The sequence below is a fragment of the Phoxinus phoxinus genome (genome assembly GCF_949152265.1).
Source record: "Phoxinus phoxinus genome assembly, chromosome: 2".
Classification (NCBI taxonomy): domain Eukaryota; kingdom Metazoa; phylum Chordata; class Actinopteri; order Cypriniformes; family Leuciscidae; genus Phoxinus; species Phoxinus phoxinus.
This window is the reverse complement of record NC_136877.1, coordinates 47,791,438-47,815,420: the sequence shown is the minus strand read 5'-3', so window position 1 is coordinate 47,815,420 and position 23,983 is coordinate 47,791,438. Positions and strand designations below refer to the sequence as shown.

The 23,983-nt window shown below is 39.9% G+C and overlaps 3 protein-coding genes across 4 annotated transcripts in view; 2 read left to right on the top strand and 1 right to left on the bottom strand.

Moving 5' to 3' along the window:
• LOC307012412 (calcium/calmodulin-dependent protein kinase II inhibitor 2-like) overlaps positions 1–13,820 on the top strand; it is a 428,881-nt gene extending 415,061 nt beyond the window's left edge. The window contains exon 4 of the mRNA XM_079639058.1: positions 13,811–13,820. The gene's annotated coding sequence lies outside the window, so the exon portion shown is untranslated. The remainder of the gene's footprint in view (positions 1–13,810) is intronic.
• The window catches only part of tm4sf5 (transmembrane 4 L six family member 5), a 367,250-nt gene that overhangs the window by 219,198 nt on the left and 124,069 nt on the right, over positions 1–23,983 (bottom strand). The gene's annotated exons all lie outside the window — the stretch shown is intronic.
• nlgn2a (neuroligin 2a) overlaps positions 1–23,983 on the top strand; it is a 245,553-nt gene that overhangs the window by 190,419 nt on the left and 31,151 nt on the right. The gene's annotated exons all lie outside the window — the stretch shown is intronic.

Here is a 23,983-nt window from a genome sequence, read left to right as displayed (position 1 = left end):
GATGTATAAAAGGGATTTTAAAAGTACCAAAGTTAAATAATAAAGCCATAAACGGTTTATAAATTTTAATGTGCATATTACAAAAATGAAGTGTTCGCTTTATGAGAATGAATCCCGGTGAGAGATGTGTCAGGAGTGTACTTTTACTCTGATTCATCGATAACTTTTTTTCACATTTACACCGTTTTATAACACTCATGGTCCCTCTGGCACCTCTCTCACACCTCTGTGACTCTCACAGGCCCGCTGTAGATCTCACAGGCTGCTAGTGTTATAACCATGTGCAAATACTGCTCCTGAATAAAGGCTAATCTCTATTGAACCGAGACACATTCCGTGTGTGTGTGTGTGTGTGTGTGTGTGTGTGTGTGTGTGTGTGTGTGTGTGTGTGTGTGTGTGTGTGTGTGTGTGTGTGTGTGTGTGTGTGTGTGTGTGTGTGTGTGTGTGTGTGTGTGTGTGTGTGTGTGTGTGTGTGTGTGTGTGTGTGTGTGTGTGTGTGTGTGTGTGTGTGTGTTACTAGCTGGTTCAGACAGCAGTAAGCTTTTTCTCGTCAGCTTCCATTAGCCGTTGTTTAGTCCTGGCCTTCATATTCACTTAGAATGAGTGACAGCAGGTGTGCAGATACACACACACACACACACACACACACACACACACACACACACATACACAGACTAAATCTGTCCTGCATTAAAGTGCTCTTGAGATCTTTACCTTATTCATCTGTTTCAATCACTTAACCTTTTTGTTCACCTCCACCATATTTGTGACATTTTTATACATGCGAGTGTGAGGGTTCTGACTGGTAGTACTGGTAAATAATTGTAATTATTGCAGCAACTTCCTAGCCTGGTTGACACCAGACCCTTCTCAGTTGTATCTGAGAGTGGGTCTGGGGAAGGTTCATTCACAGCCCATTTCCAAAGGGGCGTCACCAACGGACGTCGCTCAAATGCCTCTGGGCGCAATTGGATGGACCTAAAACCAATCAGAGCGATCGTCATCGTGTAAAGCCCGCCTCGACGTTTGTGATTGATGCCTCGATTTGGAAAAATTGGAAATGGGCTTGAATGGACTCTTGGCCAGACGGACTTGCAGAGCCAATCTCAAATTTGCCGGAAGTTCGTCAGGGTTTTCCCAGGCTAGCAACTTCCATTTTTATTACAGATATTTTGCACCAGTGTCTCGGGAAGTGTAGATGTTGATCTCCTGAACACATGGGAATGGAAACAGTGTTTAATGTTTAATTAGATATTCCAAATTCAAAGTTAAAACGGGTCATGGGATGGGAAATTAAATTGTCCTTGAGCTTTTCACATTTAAGTGGTCTTTGTAACACCCTGCAAGTTTCAGAGCTTAAAACATTCTCTTCTCAACAGAGAGTATTATATGTTTGTTCTGAGCATTTGACTGCAGATTCACGTCCATGTGTTTTGAAGGCTTTGGAGAAGCTCTGAAGGGAGGGTGGGATCTTATGCTTTCAAAGCTAGCTTGCTATTGCTCTACGAAACTGCACACCCTAGCTTTAATTAAATACATTTTCCTTATAAATTGTGTTTTGTTTGCTGCATTAACATATTGGGCCCTGTTTTAACGATCTGAAATGCAAGTGTCAAAGCGCAAAGCGCAAGTAACTTTGTGGGCGGATCCCGGCGCTGTTGCTATTTTCCCGGCGGGATAAATGCCTCTTGCGCCTGGCGCAAATGTAAAATGTGTTGGTCTGAAGTAGCTTCATTATTCATAGGTGTGGTTTGGGCGTAACGTGAAATAAACCAGTCAGAGCGTCCTCTCACATTCCCTTTAAGAGCAGGCGCGCTTGTTCCATGGCGGATCGCTATTATAACGGCGGATTTGCCAGCGCCCGCCAGGAGCGGTTCACAGCCGAGGAGACCGACGTTCTCGTCAGGGCCGTAAAACACAGAGAAGTGACATTGGGGATGATGGGAGAAACCCACCCAAATTAGCTTCGGTTAAACAGGCGTATAATTTGGGTAAATGTGTAGCCTAATCTAGATTTTTTTTTTTTAAATCTAGATAGATCTTTTTCTCATCTTCACGGACACAACAATGATTTCCCTCGTGTTTTAATATTTTTCCTTGCAAAAATGTATGATTTACAAAAATGAAAACTGCTGCGTCTGTTTATATTAGAGAATCAAAGTGGATGCGCGTTAACATTATGGCCAAGCACGCGCCCTTAAAATACCATATCACTAACGCGCAACGCGCCACTGTCTTTAGACTGTTTTTTTCCTGGTCAGTGGCGCAATTGCTTTCTCAAACTGGAAAATAGCACCAGGGAACTTTTGCGCCGGAACACGCCTCCTCTTTGCGCTGAACCGCCCCCGCGAGCGCAAGTTCATTCCCTAATTTACCGACGTGCGTCTGTGGAGGGAAAAGTCCGCTGTGCGCGGGTGCAAAATAGGAATGATACATGCGTCGGTGTTCAAAGTCAATTGCGCTGGGTGCAAGATAGGGCCCATAGACTAATGTTGTGAGTCCCTCTGAGGAGAAGGTGTTGTAACATTAGCCTAAATACATTGACATTATAATGTGTTAATATTTTATTCTTACAGTTATTACATGCCTTCATTACTATACAGTATATTATGAACTTAACATCGTCCTTTGTGAACTTAATTGAACACATCTATTGAGATGTTTGAGGAAAAATGGTAATGATTTAGCCTAAATATTTTATGAATTAATGAGCAAAACTATTTTTTTGCACGATTTCACCAAATAAATAATGTTACTGTTTTTTTTTCTCACATTTTATTGCTGATTTGACATGTTCTGAAACATGAACTTAGCCACCAGCTTTGGAGACTTTGCTGTGGCTAATAAACTAGGATAAAGGATAATTAAAGTGGCATATTCATTTCTCATTACTTCACGAGCGTCTGCATTCTCTCGTGTTTTTGGACTTGCATAAATGTTTTCTGACAAGTTAACAAGCTTACCAGCGTGATTTCCTAGAAAATCAATAAAGCCAATCATATCACTGAAGCATGATAGGTAAAAGTGCCGATGGTTATCTCACTCCAGGAGGGAAACCGAAGAGTTAGAGAAAGAGATAGACAGAAAATAGGTTAAAAGGGCAGATGGTTTTGTTGTACTTGAACAAAGTTATTAAGTCACAGCGACCTGGTTGTGACCGTGCATTTCGATTCTTATGTCACCTGTGTGTCCCCTGTGATTGGACATAAATACGCGGAGAAAGAGAAAGAGTGTGCCGAGGTGATTGACGAAAGTGAATTGGACGGGTTTGCAAAGTGCTGGGGTTGCCATTCACCACCTTATGATTGCCTTCGGAGCCCTGAGGGAACCAATCGATTTGGAACACACACCCGCGTCTGCGTTCAGCGTTCAGGTTTAGATGCTTGTGTTATCACTGGATAATTTGTGTGAATTTAGCTGCTTTGGGGGTTTAAAGCTTGGCTTACTGAATTATTAAAAAATCAGGTCTGTATCACCTTTGTTCTTTGTACCATCTGTCAACTCCTGTTCTCACTAACCTGACAATTACAGTAGCAAAAGCAGCAGGGTACTAAATTATTCTCTTTAAATGCGCTGTCTTACACACGCGCTCTATAATACACTTATTCTCTTAACTCTGGGTCCTTTGAACCTGCCATCTTTGCTATAAGAATAAGCAACAGCGATTTTAACTGCGTTTGGGGGCAACTGTAACTGTTTGTAAGTACAAGAAAAAAAATCATTGCTCACTGTATCACGTAAGAGCATGCCTTAGATTAATGATATCATTGATTCAGTGCTTATTGCAAAATAGTTTTCACCTTTGTGTGGTAATTTTGTCTGTCAGGTAAAATATGGGCTTATTCACAGGTCCTAAGAACCTACACTGTAATTATGTGGAATGAGTTTAACCCTTTTCACTGAAATATGCTAATCAGCTGATGAGTCAAAACTGTCTTCAACTAGATAATTAATGAAATTATGTTCATTACATATTTTACAGAGTCAATTCTCCCATTCAGTTATACCATTTTACTTAATAACTAGTGTCACAGTTGCCCCCGACCTCACAGCCATGAGGATGTTTTGTATGGTAGTTTCCAAGGAATGGTATCTGGAGAGCTGTGTGTTTGCAAGCTCATTCATCTCAATGGCAGTTTACCCAGAAACAAATTATTATTTTTTTCAATTGTAACATTTGATTTTTAATGTTTGAGTTTGTTTGAGGCCTCTTTTCAAATGCTTTTTCCCATCCCACTGAGAATATCTGTGTTTTTGCGCTGATTCGCTTTTTAAATATCCCTTTAACACAAAGTTTTGTCATGAAACTCTAGATGGCACAGGCTGATTGGTCTTTAACCCAATTTGCTTGCAATTTGGTTCCTGCTGTATCAGTGGCCAATGAGCTCGCTGCTCAAACACTTGCCTATCATTTGCAGTGCGCATTCAGAGACCCTCCACCTTCCCCAGCTCCACCTGTATGGATGTGTTCACCTGTATGTGTCTTGCTCACAGCAGCGTGTCGTGTATGTATTGGCAGTAACAAGTCTCCGTACTTGCTCTCCAGCAGTAGCAGTGTAGCAGATCTATTCCGGCAAGGCCAAACACATTAACATTGTCATATCTATTACTATGCCAAACTCTCAGAAAGTTGTCATGACAGAAATGAATGTATAAACTTCAGAATAAAAGGGCATGTCATCTTATTTTTGAGAGACTGAGAGATGTTATTGGCAGATCGGATATACGGTCAGAATGAACTGTTGAGATTTGGCAAGAAAGCCTGTAGAGCACAACGACTTTATCAGCAGCTGGATTAGGTTAGAGAAGTGTGTCTGAATTCACATTTAATGAGACAGGAATAAGAGAGCTGCAGAGAGTGAAGGGTGGTCTAACATGAGTGTTGTTTTAGCTATGGCAGTAGGGACATGACCCAAAATATAAATATTTAAAGGGGTCATATTATGCTTTTTACGAAGTCTTGATTTTGTTTTGGGGGTGTACTAGAATATGTTTTCATGCTTGATTGTTTAAAAAACATTATTTTTCACATATTTTACATTATTACAGCTCCTTTCTCCCCAGTCTGGTTGAACGTGTCGTTTTCGATGAAGCCCCTCCTTCTGAAATACAAAATGTGCTGTGATTGGTTAGCTTGCCCAGTGTGTTGTGATTGGCAGCGCTTGGCGCGTGTTCAGGAAATGTCACGTCCCTTCATAACTGCAAGCTATACTTAGATGTAAATATTAACAATGGCATCAATTTCAAACCATTTCGAGCCAGATTCAGACCCTGACAATGTTAATGAACAAGAGGATCGTGCTGAACGGATTTCAAGCACGGATTTCATGTTTCAGAGTGGTGGTTTTTTATTATTATTATAGATTCCATGTTGTCCACCATTTAATTATATTGGTCGGAAAAGTATGGTAATACAAACAGTAATCGATCACAAAATCATGGATAATTTTCCGAAGGGGTGGTGAACAAGAAGTTCGTAACCAGGACAACTATGTATGAATATTTTACTAAATATTAAAACTAATTATGAAACAAGTAGCATTTAAGCACATATGAAAGAGGTCATGAATTGAGAAAAAAAGGTTTTTTTAACCAAGTTCAGATAAGTTTTGGAGTTTGTCACATTATGATGTCATAGTGTGACGAAAGACCGCCTCTGCAGAAGATCGACGCCTACTTCTACATCATTTCCTCTTTAGCCCCGCCCACCGATTCACACATGTCCATTTTTCAGCATCGGAAGGTTTCAAAACAATTCCACACGTTTACTGGCGGGGACGTTGACAATTATGTTAATATGGAAAACTGTTACGTTATCATAGCAGTGGGCTTTTACTTCCTAGTCTTGATTGCGACACATCCATCAAAAGCAGGATAGAAAATAGCGTATTACTTCAAATTTAGGATGCTTTTTGATGTAAAGATCTTAATAATATTGTAAGTGGACCTCAGAGAAAATTATGGGGGAAAAAATGCAGTTTAGGATGAATGTATGAATTCCTTTATTCGCACTACAAGATAAATAAATGCATCAAATGAATATTGTTCATCATAGTAAATTGTTTACACGTTTTTTTATTCAGTGTGGAAAAAGTAATAGTCCTTTTAACTGACCAGCTGCAACATGCAGTTTCATAGAGAAAAACATATGTATGCTTTTGTATGTATTTCTTCTGTGTACATGTTTTTCTCTTCGCCCAATGGGTTCTGATATGTGTTTTTTATACATTGTTATATGTGGTAAATGAAGGTACTTTTGTTTATGTATGTGTGATCTATTGATCCTGCATTTTGCCCTATGTTTTTAATCTCCAGACGCACAGCGCTTGTGTACTCACGTCTCTGTGAATATGTGTGCCAGATCCATATTTAGAACTGGCAAGAAGTGTTGAGGCTGCACTCTTTTCTCTCCCCTCCTCATTACTGCACTCCCATTCCCTCTTTCCTTCTCTCCTTCTACAATTATAATGGCCATTAATTATGAATCCTTCCATGGATGAACAGAGCGATTAAGGCGGCCGAACAGGCGAAAGAGAGAGAGAAAAAATGAGAGAGAGACAAACGGCTTTCCATAGATTCATCGTTCTTAAATGGTTACCATGGAGAAAAAGCCTAGCCTGTATTTGACGCTGTCTGTTCGCCTATACGAAAGCAGGAGATTTAATTTTCTCTTTATTAATTCAAGTTGCTTCCCAGTGGAGCGGGAGGGGGTTGGGGGCATGCTTTCCGTAATTATTTCCACATTATTGCTACTACTAATAATAACGCTGATAACAGGGAATTTGTTTGGCCTCTCGACCTAGAGGTTTTTCAATGTGGATTATGTGGTATTGAGCAACCGCTAAAAGACATGCCAGCGAAATGCGTTCCTGGGGAAATGGGGGCAAATTCCCAGGGTTGTTCACAGTCAAACAGCCATGAAAAGAAGAGGTTGTAGTAGAGGAATGTGTGATCCAAATGAGCAGCGGGAATACATTTTTACATCCTGTCATATGCAATCGAAGGAATGCACATTTCTGACATTAAAGTGAATAAATTATCACAGAATGCTTCTGAAATGGTCTTTTATTTCTCTCAACATGTTCTGTGCATTCATATCTGGAGACATAATGTCCAAGGAACTCACTCTGAGCAGCTTTGATTACTGTAGAAAAACAACGTTGTGCTTTTGAGGGTATTTGCATACCCGAGCTTAGTGATTAACCCAACATGTAAGATCATGTATTTAATCAGGAAAAGTTTAAGCAAAGCACAGATTTTTTTTTTTTTGCCCATTACTCTTGCTTTGCTCTCCGTGTAAATGTCTTTTACCAGCATTCTCATGTCTTGTGTTCGTGTCTATTTACGCTTTGACATCCAAAACCCAACATTTTCAAAATCATATGCAAATTCAGTTCTTTCCCATTTATTTTTTTTTTTTTAGTATAGAGCTCATTTTTGATAGCTTTCAGCTTTTTGTTGTAAATGTAAACTATATTTAAAGTGCCCCTATTATGCTGTTGTAAATGTTACTAATTTTGTTTTGGAGTCTTCTACAATAGGTTTACATGCATCAAAGATCAAAAAACACTTTCATTTTCTCATAACATACATTGCACATCAACTCATTTTTCAATGATTATCAAACGACTCATCCAAAGATTCAGTCTCCCTAAACCCCTGCTTTACGGCATCTACTCTGCTCTGACTGGCCGCATGGCCCAGTCTGTTGTGATTAGTCTTCTCTGCTCTGATTGGTCAGACGGCCCAGTCTGTTGTGATTAGTCTTCTCTGCTCTGATTGGCCGCATGGCTCAGTCTGTTGTGATTGGCTGTAGCAAATTAGCTCAAGGCAAATATGAATAATTAATCACTCTTTAGATCAGTTAATATAATTAACTTAATGTAGCAGAATTAATATTACAATCTATTAACCTGTTTGTCCAGCAAACACTGAGTGTTATTTGTCTATTAGTTCTAATAAATGTTAATTTCCGGGGTGTGGGAAATATAACTTTCTCACTGTACGGTAAGAGCATGTAGCCAAAATCTGCATGATTAGCGACTCTAGTTATGAGCAAAACAACAAACAACCTTGAGTATGATAACAAGACTTTATTATACTATATTAACTGAAATATTCTAACATACACACACATATATTATGCACACAGTTTAGCAGTGGAAAGAGAGCTGAAGCAGAATCATTTAACAAGAAGTTATAGCAATGTTTGAAATTCAGCAGATCAACAATCTTGAGCAAACCATCAGTTTAGGTCTAACACACCCTTCTGAAATAAAAGGGTGGTGATACTTAATGTATCAACTAATGAGACTAAGTTTGATACTTGCTTGTCTCGCCCATTTGAATAGAAGTGTCCTGGTGCAATTTACTGAGGCTCCAGTTGATCTTTGCTGATGTGGTCTTGATGAGAGAAAAGCAGTTGGAGTCAGAGGATCTTTGGTGATTGGAAAGACGAGGCCGCAGTCTGGCACAAACTCATGAGTCCTTCGAAGACTTCTAGCTCAGCATTATCTTCACATTAGGATTTCTCAGAAAAATGGTAAAAACTGGGTGATGTTGTGATCTTTTAAAGTGTGAAGATGTCACACCCTCTGGAGGTGTTGCAGAAGTTGATTAACTTTTGTTCTAGCAGGGTATTTGCATATGATTGGGTGTTTAAGAGAAGATTCTTATTATGCCACAGAGTTATAAAATGTAATGTAAATTAACAACTATAGGTAACCAAAATCGGAGTTCACATAGACCAAACATGCTACACGCGATCTTAGTAAACCATAGTATGCAATTCTGAAACATTAATACTTAGGAAAGAAATATCTGCATCCCTGTAAAAGGAAAATCATGAGATGGGGAAATTGGATACATGTTTATACACTTATCAAGTTATATAGGTTTAAAAGGGTTTATTTGTACTTTTCAATGATAATTAAGTTCAGAGAAAAGATAATTAAGGCTGTGTGCTACTTGTAACTTACTCTAGCCCATGGTTTGATTGTTGGGTGAGGGATATTATGGGTTATTTGTTAAATATAACAAATGCGTGTCTGATCTGTCTCAGTCACTACATGGCTTACTCTGCTCTGATTGGCCAGCCGGCCCTGTCTGATATTGGTCTACCGCTTACAGCGCTTGTCGGAAAACGAAACGCCTTTTTACCATAACTGCATTTCAACTTCCTAAAGCTTAGCGATTGTACACACTGTAATCGATTTTACCATTTCAATCCAAGTGCGAGTCTGATGATGAAACATTGGAAGAACTAGTTATTCATTAATGGACACAATTTTAGGTAAATTATGAAAGAACTGTGAATTTAAGGTCTGGACTCGGAGGAGCCAATTCATGTGTGAAACTGATTCTTCATGCTCCTCACAACATCTCTTTCACAATCTGAGTCTGATGAGTCTTGACATTGTCATCCTGGAATAAGGTCATGATGTGTCTTCCATACTTGTTTAAGAAATGAAAAGCTACACACTCCATCTATTAGGGTTAGAAGAACTGTTGCCAAACGTTTAAGGAAACAATAATCACTGCAATAATGATCCAATCATAGACTCTTAAGCATTTGCCTATTTAAATCCGAATTTAAATAGGCAAATGCTTAAATCCTATTTAAATACTTTTTTTACTATGGCGGTATATAGCCTAATTTTAGGGACACACTCAATATATATATACTTTTTGTGTGTGTGCATTCGCAAGTGTCATCTCAAGAAAATGTAGCTGCTTTATTAAATGGTAATTTTAACAGGTTTTAAATGATTAGTTTCACATATTTAATTCAACAACACTGTTGCTAATATATTCATGACTACTTAAATAATGGGACAAAATTTTAGATAAAAGCTTTCTTTTCTTGGTACACTTTGTTCTGTCTGTGGTTTTGCATGCTGTACATTTGCCAGACCAGCTCACGTCAATAGTACAGGTCTATTTTAGGGAAATTATATATATTTTTTAAAGTTTATTATGTTGTGAATTGGGTCACTGACCACGATTGCTCACGCCTCTCAGAACATCACTATTTGAATGCAGTTGTGTGTTTAATGAAATGTTTGTGCAGTTATCATACGGACATTATTATCATTTGTCTTTACTGGATATCCTCTCTCACACCAACTCTTCCTCTACAAACACATTGGTTTGTCCTGGCTGACAGCTCGGTCCAGATGGAGTGTGCTATTTTGGCAGAGACCGGCAATCGAACCCTATGAGGAGAACAAGAGTTTCCCTTTCACACTCACAAATCCCAGATGTTTCTCTCATTAGCTTGCTGTCATCCACATCTCATTTCTTAGAACCAAATCGGGCGCTCACACAATGGCATGTGCAAATGCTGTGCCAGTTTAAATACCACCGCCCGGGTAACACTTAGTAGGTGATAGCACATATGAAATTAAAAGCTCAAAAATGCAATTAGTACATCTATTATATCAATGTTCAGTGAGAATCTATCACTTGGAGTATTTATGAGCACTGGTCTCACGAGAAGGTCCATTTTTACCTTAAATGACTAAATGAAAGGACAAAAATTTAAATTCTGTCATTTACTCGCACTCATCTTGTTCCAAACCCGTATCTTTGTTCTGTGGAACACAAAAGAAGATATTTTGAGGAGGAAAAGAAAAAAGTTTGTCCACACTTTGGAAGTCAATGGGGTCAAGTGTTGTTTTGGAGCACACTGACTTTTCAAACGATTTTGTCTGAACTGTTTAACACCATGTCCCAACACATTTTTGTTCTCTAATTTTCAGGCTGAACCAACAACAAATACTTTTTAAGAGTAGGTAGAAACTGTGGTAGAAACTGGTATTTTAATTGAGAATCCACATAAGAAAGTCAAAAAAACTGACCGTTTCAGGGCATCAGAAAAGTGGTTAGTACCTGGAGCGCATTTACCACAGCAGTTAGAAGCTCTGTTCACTCCTGGTATTAAAGAATTAGTTCACTTTCAAAAAAAAATTAGCTGATAATTTACTCACCCTGATGTCTCAATTGAGACGGACATTTGAACCTTCTTTTGAACATTGGGATAGATGGTTGCCAGTGAAATCCATTCTGTGTAGAAAAAGCCTGGAATGTTTTCCTCAAAAACCTTCATTTCTTTTCGACTGAAGAAAGAAAGACATGGATATCTTGGATGATTTCGGGGTGAGAAAATTATCAGCAAAATTGTTTTGGAAAGTGAACTAAACCTTTAAGATGTGTTTTGGATGATCGTATCACAAGTGGACGACGCTACATACAGGTGTAAACGGCGTCTAAAACATTTTGAGCTTGTCCAGCACTTCCAGAGGGAGTAGAAAACACATTCGACCGTAAACGCTCATGTGGTCGAATGTGTTCAAACAGCCACAAAAGTCTTCTCTCTGTCTACTGAGCTCATGCATTATGGGAAGTTTATGGGATTTAAACTTTTTTGACTGAAGACCCAAGTTTGGTTTGAAGACTAAAAACGTACCAAACACAATGTTCTCTCACCATTCCTGATTTCTAACACACACTCACAGTGTTCAGCTGATCTTACGGCTGTCAGAGCCGAAACTAAAGCTGATGCTCTCCGTGTGTTTTTCCATCGTCTCCGGACGTTTTCATATGTAAATTGTGCAAGCTTATTTCGTCCATTAAATTGAAAGATCTGAAAAAACATACATTTTCCCGGCCACAGACCCTCTCCTCGAAGAAATCAGGACAGAAGTGATTGAAAGTGGACAAAAGAGACGGATTAAAACACCAGTAAATGGGAATGTGTCTCACCTTACAGGACGAAAATACATTTCCCATGTATGAATTATCAATATATAAAATAGTTTAACCGTATATTTGAAAATATACAGAATGTATTGTGTTAATATATTACAATATATTGAATAATACATAAGGAATTGTCTTATGTTAAGAGCTAACACATATTTAGATAAATATATAATGTAATATATTTCTTATATATTTGTTATTATACAAGCTAATTATCAAAAGCACACCTGCATGTACTAAAGTATTTAACCAAGAGACTATCACTGTGCTGTAGCGTGCACAGACATTACTTTCTATATATAGTACTTATAGTTGGCCAATCATCAACCGGACCACAGGCTCTACTCTTCATCACAATGGTAACCCCAAAAACTCAGACATACCAGAAAACATTTTAAATCCCAAAATAATAGAACACTAAACACTTTAAACAGATCTCCCCTGTATTAATATTGAGCAAAACACATTAAATAACACTTTTCTTTTCTTTTTTTACATTTGCTCTCCTTTCAGAAGTCAGTCAGAAGCAAAGCATGCTGGGAACTAGAAATCTGTTGTAACTCATTCCATGAATGAGTGCGTGAACATGCATTCACATTTATATCGGAACATATGTGCAATATATGTGCACAATAAAGGATAAAACTTTGTGAATATTACATGTAATGCTATTTTTGTCTTCATTTAATAAATATTGTATATTCATTAATATATAGCCATACATGTCAATGCATATTGCAGTATTATTAAAAAATATATACGCTCTAGTTTCCCATATATGGAAATGTATTATGTAATATATCACATTATATTTTGCAGTATATTCCCATATAGTTTTGTCCTGTTAGGGATCCCTCGTCTACTCGTGATCCGATCGACCTAAACGCATCTTAATACCAGGTGTAAACCGGGCCAGAGATGCACATGTATCCCTGGAGGCATGACCGGTCAACCGAGCATGTGAACACTCACCCATCTGAAGTTTGGGACCCCCCCCGGCAGGACACGAGCTCGGGAAGATCTTAGCTGCTCTTGTGAAGATGGGATTAAACTTGTGATTTATTTACCAAAAGACACCTAAGGGGCTGCGGAGTCAGGGCTAAAATATCACACATCAGCACCTATTCGATTAAAGCGTTTTTCCCCCTAATGATTTGAGTCCGCGTGTTTGATATTCGTCGATCGCTTTGAAGTTCTTTTAACCGCGGCTCTGCGCATAGTAAGTCTTTGATTCTTCTAGATAAGCCAGAAACCAGTGTTTCCTCTGCAAAAAAAAAAAATCTAGTTGAAAATTGCATTACCTGTGATTATCTGCATGCTACATATGCTCCGGGTCAACTCTCGGTGTGAAGTGAATTATGACTCACCGCAATATCGCTCGTTTGCAATGTCCCCGAAGTCTCTGACAGAAGTTCAATGAGGAACGAGCGTGTCAGGGCAGAGCCCCTCCACGTATGGATAAATCAATGTCTGTCTTATTACCAGCGTTTGCATACACCACTGCAACTTCCTCTTTGTCTGAGGGCAACCGTGACTCGTCCAACTCATTAACTTGCCTCATTTGCTTTTTTATGTCTCATTCTTCCCCCATTTTACTCTTATTGTTCGACTCTGCATTCATTTTTGTTCCTCTTTTGTTTCTTTTTCCATTTCATTTTCTCTCTGTTCCCTTCTGTAATGGCGGAGGCCTGGAGTTGGAGGCTGTTGCTGTACAGAAACCCAGTCTGCGGTAACTAATCAGAGCATTCGGTCTTTTTCTTTCCTCCCGTTGGCACTACAGATAAGATATTATTCAGCACAGTGTGTTTCTCTCTTATCAACACACACACACACGTGCTCCTCAGAACGAGGACTGCAGATCTGTTGAGTCCATTGTTTAAGACTGAGTCATGTTAGTCTATGCATTGTAAAAGTTACTGACATGTTGTCAAAAGATGCCCTTGATGCACAGTTTGAGAGAATTGAGATGTGCTTGAGATTCACTTATCGCTTGATGGATGATAGCATGAGAGAAAGCCAAAAAAGATTATCAAACCGCTGTAAAAAGTGGAATAGGATGACAAAAAGAGAGAAAGAAATCTTTTCAATCCAACTCCCATTATCAGCAGCTCTTAATGTGGCGGCATCAGCGGCGAGATTTATAGAGAGATTGTCACACATACACACACATAACCACTTACTCATCTTATCCAACTTCTCAAAAAATTGGCATGTTCAACCGCAAATGTTTGGAAGAAATTGACATTTGTTTACTGAATATCTATGGAGTTCATGTTCGAGCGCTCCTGCCGTCACAGTGATGATCGAACTGTCACTTGGTTGTTGTTTTTTTTCAATTTTGTCAAAGTACTGAATTACTGAGCCTCCTACAAACCTGTCAGTCTGCATTACTCTCACTGAGTATCACAAACACAAAAGTATGTAATGAAATGCATTGTGGCTGCTTTTCAACACGACTGACTAAGAAGTTGTTAATGCGTCATCTGGAATCACTTCTAGCAAGTCAGCGTTTGAGACCGGGGAGCTGAGGCCTGGGGATTTTTAGCCTTTTCACAAATTAATCCATATTTAAATCAGCTTATGAATATGATGAGGCAGGCTGCGATGCCATTGGCTGCATGAGGCTGTGTGACTGCAGCATGGTAATTAGGAGGCAAGATAAGATCATGGCCGCCAATCTCCAGCTATTCATCCCAAACCTGCCATTCCAGCTCAACACTGAGATGCATATTCACTAGCTTACAGCTAATAATAATAACACCAATAAAGCTGTTTCTGGAAGTGCTGTGAGATGTGTACACACGCATGTAAGGAGCAGGCATACTGCTCGCTCTCACACACATTGATTGGGTATTGAACATATGAAGCCTTTTTAATCCTGCAATAATCAGTACCATCAGCATATTTAATGATCGTATCATAATTTTCTCATTATAATCAGAGCGTGATTTAATATTTTGGTGAAAATTAGATATTCACAGTACTAATTAGCGAAGTAATGAGTCTCCGGTTTGAAATATTAGATTGATGGGAAAAATGTTGAATTTTTAATTTTCATAAAGAAGAGGTTGTGGGTTTTATAAAGCATGAAGTGAGATCCATCACCTCGAAATGCAATATTATTGTGTGTGTGTGTGTGTGTGTGTGTGTGTGTGTGTGTGTGTGTGTGTGTGTGCGTGCGTGCGTGCGTGCGTGCGTGCGTGCGTGCGTGTGTGTGTGTGAGACACACACTGTCTGTCAAATCCTAATAAACAGAATGGTGTCACAGACTCGCAGATTTAGTTATCCAGGAGCAGCATTTGTGATGCTCAGTTTTTACTATAGTAATCCATGCCAGAGTTTTTGCTGTGGAGTTTCTTGCTTGTCATTTACATCACAGTGTATAATGCACACACATTCAGGCACTAGTAACGACAGTAAGGACCCTGGCTCACTGCACAATTGGGACACTGATAGTGACATGACAACATCTTTGTTGTACAACGTCTCTTCTGGCATTTATGAACAAGATCATCAGACATCTTTCTGACATTATTTGTTTGGTATTTAAAAGTACATTATGATAAAATACTTAGATTTTTCCTATAGATTATGTTCATTACCTGTCTAGTCATGTATGTTTCTGTTGAAATATCACGGTGTCATTATGTGTGTGTGAGTTGTTTCGTGCTTCAGAACTTCTGTTAAGGGAATATAGTGTGCATCGATGTTCCCTTATTTTCGTGGTGCATTGTGGGAGTTTTAAGGGAACGATTCAGTGCACTGGAAGGATTTCGCGATTGAGACACCTCTAAAATGGCCGACTCCCTGATCAGTGCCCTGACTACTGAACTATGGAGCTTATTGAGACGCACACTGTGTTTCCATCCAAGTTTGTTCTTTTAGAGAATAAATGGCTTGCGGTTATTAGGGCTGGGAGGCATGAGGCATGGACATTACTGTATGGCTGCTACCTTGGCCAGGTCTCTCTTGTAAAAGAGATTTTAATCTCTAATCGACTTCCTGGTAAAATAAAGATAAATAAATAAATAAAAATGAGGATGTATACGGCATTTCAGAATGTTTGTAAACAATAGGCACCAAGATACTTCCGGGTGGCAGAACGCGAGCGGCTTCGACTGACTAACTGAAGAGATCCAGCCGGCTAGTGGAAGGTTTACATAGTTAAGTTGATCAAAGTTGAAACGATGATGAAAACGTGTTGTGTTTGGGGTGCGCTGCCAGATATACAGCAAAAGGTGTAACGTTAGGGTTTTATCGATTTCCTGTGGGTGAGGAGGTTAACGTATAGCGATTGGACGTTGTTTCGTCAAAAGTAGGAATGATCCCCTAAATTATATGATTCATCCAACGTTTACCTTTCTGCTGCCAACCCTGCTTGCCCTTCAACTCTGCTTCGTGTATTCTCAAAACGGTCCATCTACAAAATCATTTATCTTCAGCCGGGGAAATTTGAGACTAATATTAGTAAACTTGTCTCTTTTGAAGATCAGACTCATTGCAAGTCACTTTTCACATCTCTCTCTACGCCACACATCCATTTTCTCACGCAACTTACCGAAATGTATATTCCTCATACATAATATCGACCAATCAGTGTTTTTCAACCGCGCAAAGAGGTCAATATAACTGCTGGAGGACAATATAACTTACCTCAGGAAAGCCATTTAATGACCATGATTTATAGCACGTTATTTTGGCTAGAAAAAAAAAGCTATAGAGAGTATTTTGCTAATTATGTGTAGGCCCACTATATTACATAATTATTATATTTTTTACTTATATCATTAAATACAGTTGTTATTATGATAAAAAACGCATTATATTTCATTAAATTTTTTATTTTTATTACATTTTTACTGCCGACGGTGGGTCTCCTTTCCAAGCAATTTACTAGCGTTGCCATAGATACGCTTCGGCTTTTGCCACCCGGAAGAACGTCTATTTCTCTCGTCACGTCATGGTGAATTGTCGTATATCGAAATGTCTATTGTTAGAGATTATTATGTAAATAAGCACTATATAGACACTGTAGAGTGATGAAATGCTTGAATGAGAATTTGGGACGTGCTCGACGTTAAAAAGTGTTATTAAGCGCAATAACCGGTGCAAAGAAAGCCGCGTCTCTCAGCACGCGACCGCGAATTCAGTTCACGTCTTATTGCGCTTGAATGGTCGAATACACACGCAATTATGTAAAAATGCCCATCGTGTGCAGTATTCATGTAAACACAGCCGGTTTGGTCTTAAAGTGACAGCAGCCTAAGATTTGTCATTAATGTGAATCAAACAAAAGAGAAAATAACTTACTGCTCTTGACTGAATAATACATTTGATTATTAAATTTCCGTACTAATTCTACATGTTAAATAAGCCTAACATGAAAAACTTAATTTGTTAAATTCATATTTTATTATATTGTATTTGTCCTATTGTTTGTAATTTGCTTCTTTTTTCTTATTTTTAATAGCATAAATTAGATAAAATAACACAACATATATCGTGCTATATATTGTTATTGTGAAATAAAATGTCGTATCGCCCATTCCTAGCGTTTTTTTTTTTTTTTTTTTTTTTGTAGTAAATCATTTTGACTTAATTTAAAATATCTATTTAAATAAATAATTTCAAATACATTATTTTAAGAATTTGTTATATAAATGTTTGTTATAATAATAATACTTTATAACAATTTTTTTTTTTGCTCTGGCTCTAGCATTTCATAATGACCAGAGTAACTTTTTATTCTGTTGTCGCTGGAATTATTACAGGACATGTTAATACTGAATTTTTTTTTTCATTGTACTTTATGTGAATGACCAATTAGAGAATAAATCCACTTCAACTTGCTGTATACATTTTTAAGTGCGTTTTGGAAATTGAATTCACATCTTGGTGATTCCATCTTGCAATTTTAATGCTATATCCCAATATTCTCATAAAAATATGTGAACCCAGCTATAGTCCTTTTTTATTTACTCTTTCTTTCCCTCTCCATCTTGATGTTTATCACGTTTTGTGTACTTTAGTCTCCCCCTGTTTCCCTCATTCTTTGTTTTCTGTGTTTATCTTTGTCTATTTCAATCGCCCCCCGGTGCCGTCTTCCTACGGACCGACCGCTCATCACATTTACTCTTTCCTCCATCTTGATGAATCTTTCTCCATGTTTTCTATCCCTCTTTCTAAATCTTCTCCGTTATCTCGTTAGGTATGTGCTGCTTACCTGAAGCTGCAAATTCATGACAAACAAAGAGACCGACAAACACAATCACACACGTGTGCCATTCTAGAGAGGAACATGTATTACACACACACACACACACACACACACACACACTCACAGAGAGAAGGACAGAGACAGATGTAGACAGACAAGAACTGTCTCGTCACAGAACAGGCAAGTCTCTTTGCAGCAGCTTTGGAAGGTTGCCAGGCAACAGTGAACTGTGGCTGCCATGACTGGCCTTTCAGCAACAGTGGAACTCTTATTATAAAACAAGTAGTTCCGGTCCTTGATGCTGATTGGCTTTGACCGCTTCATCTAACAGACCCTTGTATCACTGCGCAATACCCATAGCAATATAAACAAACAATATACTGTCAAATCGGTTCCATGTATTATGTATTACTGTTTATGATTTGTTTAATGTAGTATGAGTGACCCCTGCTGGCGTTATGTCTCTGTCATTCACCTTTAAAGATGCAGTAAGCGATTTCTGAGAAACTATGTTGATATTTGGAAATCAACCCAAACAAACACTCATCATGAGTGCACCCGCCCCCTTCTGCTGATTGGCTCACTCTCTCTCTCTTTCCCATCATGAGTGCACCCGCCCCCTTCTGCTGATTGGCTCACTCTCTCTCTCTTCCCCATCATGAGTGGACCCGCCCCCTTCTGCTGATTGGCTCACTCTCTCTCTCTTCCCCATCATCATGAGTGGACCCGCCCCCTTCTGCTGATTGGCTCACTCTCTCTCTCTTTCCCATCATGAGTGGACCCGCCCCCTTCTGCTGATTAGCTCACTCTCTCTCCCCCATCATGAGTGGACCCGCCCCCTACTGCTGATTGGCTAACTCTCTCTCTTTCCCATCATGAGTGGACCCGCCCCCTTCTGCTGATTGGCTCACTCTCTTTCTCCCCCACTGCTGATTGGCTCACTCTCTCTCTCTTCCCTACTGCTGATTGGCTCACTCTCTTTCTTACCCATAATGAGTGGACCCGCCCCCTACTGCTGATTGGCTCACTCTCTCTCTTCCCCACTGCTGATTGGCTCACTCTCTCTCTTCCCCACTGCTGATTGGCTCACTCTCTCTCTCTTCCCCATCATGAGTGGACCCGCCCCCTTCTGCTGATTGGCTCACTCTCTCTCTTCCCCACTGCTGATTGGCTCACTCTCTCTCTCTTCCCCATCATGAGTGGACCCGCCCCCTTCTGCTGATTGGCTCACTCACTCTCTTCCCCACTGCTGATTGGCTCACTCTCTCTCTCTTTCCCATCATGAGTGGACCCGCCCCCTTCTGCTGATTGGCTCACTCGCTCTCTTCCCCACTGCTGATTGGCTCACTCTCTCTCTCTCTTCCCCATCATGAGTGGACCCGCCCCCTTCTGCTGATTGGCTCACTCTCTCTCTTCCCCACTGCTGATTGGCTCACTCTCTCTCTTCCCCATAATGAGTGGACCCGCCCCCTTCTGCTGATTGGCTCACTCTCTCTCTTCCCCACTGCTGATTGGCTCACTCTCTCTCTTCCCCACTGCTGATTGGCTCACTCTCTCTCTCTTCCCCATCATGAGTGGACCCGCCCCCTTCTGCTGATTGGCTCACTCTCTCTCTTCCCCACTGCTGATTGGCTCACTCTCTCTCTCTTCCCCATCATGAGTGGACCCGCCCCCTTCTGCTGATTGGCTCACTCACTCTCTTCCCCACTGCTGATTGGCTCACTCTCTCTCTCTTTCCCATCATGAGTGGACCCGCCCCCTTCTGCTGATTGGCTCACTCGCTCTCTTCCCCACTGCTGATTGGCTCACTCTCTCTCTCTCTTCCCCATCATGAGTGGACCCGCCCCCTTCTGCTGATTGGCTCACTCTCTCTCTTCCCCACTGCTGATTGGCTCACTCTCTCTCTTCCCCATAATGAGTGGACCCGCCCCCTTCTGCTGATTGGCTCACTCTCTCTCTTCCCCACTGCTGATTGGCTCACTCTCTCTCTTCCCCACTGCTGATTGGCTCACTCTCTCTCTCTTCCCCATCATGAGTGGACCCGCCCCCTTCTGCTGATTGGCTCACTCTCTCTCTTCCCCACTGCTGATTGGCTCACTCTCTCTCTCTTCCCCATCATGAGTGGACCCGCCCCCTTCTGCTGATTGGCTCACTCACTCTCTTCCCCACTGCTGATTGGCTCACTCTCTCTCTCTTTCCCATCATGAGTGGACCCGCCCCCTTCTGCTGATTGGCTCACTCGCTCTCTTCCCCACTGCTGATTGGCTCACTCTCTCTCTCTCTTCCCCATCATGAGTGGACCCGCCCCCTTCTGCTGATTGGCTCACTCTCTCTCTTCCCCACTGCTGATTGGCTCACTCTCTCTCTTCCCCATCATGAGTGGACCCGCCCCCTTCTGCTGATTGGCTCACTCTCTCTCTTCCCCACTGCTGATTGGCTCACTCTCTCTCTTCCCCATAATGAGTGGACCCGCCCCCTTCTGCTGATTAGAACGGTTCTAATGCTGCTTTCCTGCAGTGTTGACACCAATACCAGCTGCGCGTTCTCACTCTCTGTTTTCTCAGACGGCGAATTGACACAAACCAAACTCCTCACATTCGAATAGTGAGTATAGTTTGGATAGTGCGTGTCTTGCACATAGTTTTAGTCATTATTGCAGGTTTCGCGCTCATACCAAAAGTGCGCGATATAAGTGACGCTCTCATAAAGCCATCTCTCAAAGAGTCAGTAAATACAGTCAGTTTTGTAACGTAAACAGTTGAGAAAGAAAACGCATGTTGTGTATCATGTTGTGTATATTGGATCCGTGCATAAGCTCTTAAAGTGACAGCAGCCTAATAAACCTGCTGCTGTCTGAAGAGAATATCACTCGCTGCTCTTGACTGAATAACTTTTGTAACTTTAACTGTAAGCAGTAATCTTTGTTTAATTTTTACAATGAAAAGTATCTGTGATTATTTTACATTTGATTACTTTCATTTCTGTAGTATTTCTTACCTGAACTAGACCCACCTGAAAAACTTTTTTGTTTTGCAATTGTTTATTTTTGCAAAAATTGTTTGCAATTTGTTTATTTGTTCTTATATTACCATCTTCTTCTTGTTCTACCTATCTGTGGTTTCGAAAAGAGTATCGAATATCTTTTTTTTTTTAAGGTATCGTATCGAAGTTGGAATTCCAGTATCGTGACAACACTATGGCACAGCGCATGAGGTGTGTGTGTGTGTGTGTGTGTGTGTGTGTGTGTGTGTGTGTGTGTGTGTGTGTGTGTGTGTGTGTGTGTGTGTGTGTGTGTGTGTGTGTGTGTGTGTGTGTGTGTGTGTGTGTGTGTGTGTGTGTGTGCGTGCGTGCGTGTGCGCTGTATGAAGAGAGATGAATGTTTTTAGCTCTTTGTCTATCCGGGGCTATTCCTCTAACAGAGGAGAGGGCTCTTTACACCTGCCAGTAAAAGCCTCTGCTCCATCATCAAATAAATATGAGAACATCTCTTTCTTTCTGTCTCCCTGTCTCTTCCTCCCTGTGTGTTCTTCTTGTCATTCTCCCAGTGAGCCTCTGCATTTCCCATCTCTTACTCATCCCTTTTTTTCCCGGAAATGTATCTGGCAGTGTTACTGTTGCATCATTGTTACCATTATGGCACTGACACTATTATTGTACGGTTACTGATACTTCTCTAGCCGTGTTTCCATTACCCTTCACATTGAATGAAAATGAAACACGTACATTTCACAAAAACTCCCATATATCGCAAAAAAAAAGTTTTACGCTCGCATGAGGTGGTTTTCCAGGTAATTCGAAAAAGGAATATTTCGCAAAACTGCAATGGAAACAGTTCTTGTGCATTTACAGGTCACCTGACGTACATGGTGCGGTGTGATTGGACAGAAGACAAAACAAAGTTTTTAATTTAACTTATAAAAGACAAAAGTATTATGGAAATGCTGGATTCTAAACAACAAAGAAACGCCACATTTGATCAAGAGCTGGAAGCAGATATGAGGGAGAAACACCAGAAACTCCTCATACGAGCCGCTCACAAGTATAAGAGGCTTTCCTCGCCATTAATGCTTGGATAACACGCCACGTCTCCTTCCATTAAAAATAATGGCTAGTGCGGCGGCTGAGATACACTTAAACCTAACATCCGTCGCCATGATTTTTGGAATGGCTTATCGCGAGAGTAAAAAATTGTAGTCGCATAACATCGGTTAATGGAAACGCCGTCATTTCGCAATCGTTTTTAAAGAAAATTAAGAAAATATGTTCAAATCTGTAATGGAAACGCAGCTACTGTGACCACTAATCACTATACTACTACATCACTGAACATCAGTCTAAAATGACTTGTTGGTCTCAGGCTGGTCTTATGACTTTTTATTTATCTTTTTCAGATGAAATGGAAAGAAGTTACGGTAACACTTTATTTTGATAGTCCACTTTAGACTGCTAACTATAAGTAGCTTTGTTCATTAACTCTCATTAGAGTATTAATAGACTGTCTGCTCAATATGTATGCATTTTACTGACATTTTACTGACTTTAAGTAACTTTACAACTACTTGTCTTATACTACTAACCTAATCCTGTAATGAAAATTAGTGACATGTAGTTACAAAGTTACTTAAAGTTAGTAGGATGTCTAAAGTGGACTATTGAAAAAGTGTAACCGAAGTTAAATGTCTCATTCTAACACTCACACACTAGTATTATTGTGTGTCGATCCTGAAAAGATTGCGGTTTAGTCTTCGGAGTGTGTCTGTATTAGATTGCTTCTGTTTGTCTGTGAGAAATAGAGACAGAGAGTGTGTATAACTGTGTTTTCAGGTAGCACTGGTGCATTGCGCTGTTCCCTATACACACACAGTGGATAAACACAAAAACTCAAGTGTCTCCCAGAAGCCAAACTATACAAACCCTGCACGCTGCAGAATAGAGAGAGAGAGAGAGAGAGAGAGAGAGAGAGAGAGAGAGAGAGAGAGAGAGAGAGAGAGAGAGAGAGAGAGAGAGAGAGAGGGAGAAAGAGAAACTAATACAAAGTAGGAAACACATTAAAGAAACTCCAGGATATGTGTTCAGTATTTTGAAGAAAAAAAAAACTTCCTATGCAGGAAAGTTTATGCAAATTCGGTCTCTCTTTCTCTTGACAGTCTCCTTCACCTATAGAGTAAAGTCTGTATTCACTAGGCCCTTTCACACACGATTTTTACTGGTAAATTACCGTTAAGAGATCGTGTTTGAACAGGACTGCTGATTGGCTACAAGTTTGTTGTGGTGCTGTCCACTATTTTTAGGACATTTTGTGTGCAACGGTTCCAACTTCCATGCCACAATTATTATTATTATTGTTTTTTTTCACACCAGTCTATTATTGTGGTATCATTTATTTCAGATAAACGCAGATTTACATGTCGATGTTCCTGTCTAACCCGGCAGCTCTTTGTCAGACTCTTTATCGTCTAGCACATTTTCTCCCTGCTAAGCAGATTTTGTCTTTCTTTCTTTCTCTTTATTTCTCATCTAATTTGACAATGTAAAGTATTACCATAGAAATATTGTGTGATTCTAATCTGTATTTATGAGCCATTTGTTTTTATGGTTGATCATTTATAAATGTCAGCCAGTTGCAAAATATTATGAAAGTTTTGTGAATTCTGAAAGGCTCAACAGGAGTCCAGGCATTGTGTGCGAGTGCATCTCACTCTCTCTCTCTTTCCCTGCTGAAATATTCCCAATAATGAAGAAAAACATTATGACATTAATGTATAATTTATTGTATTCATTTATTTATAGTGCGAGTGAGTTATGAATGCATGAGTCCATCGCTTTCACTTCCATCATTGAAGCACTGGCAATTTTGACTGGCAGGTTTTTTCAGGGCAAAGAAAGGAGGAATTTAGAGACCGACAAAGAGCTTTAGAGAGTTATGTGTGAGAGGTTATATGGCTTTATATGAGAGTCTGGGTGTACTGATGGACCACTGGCACAGTGCATGTGAAGAATGGG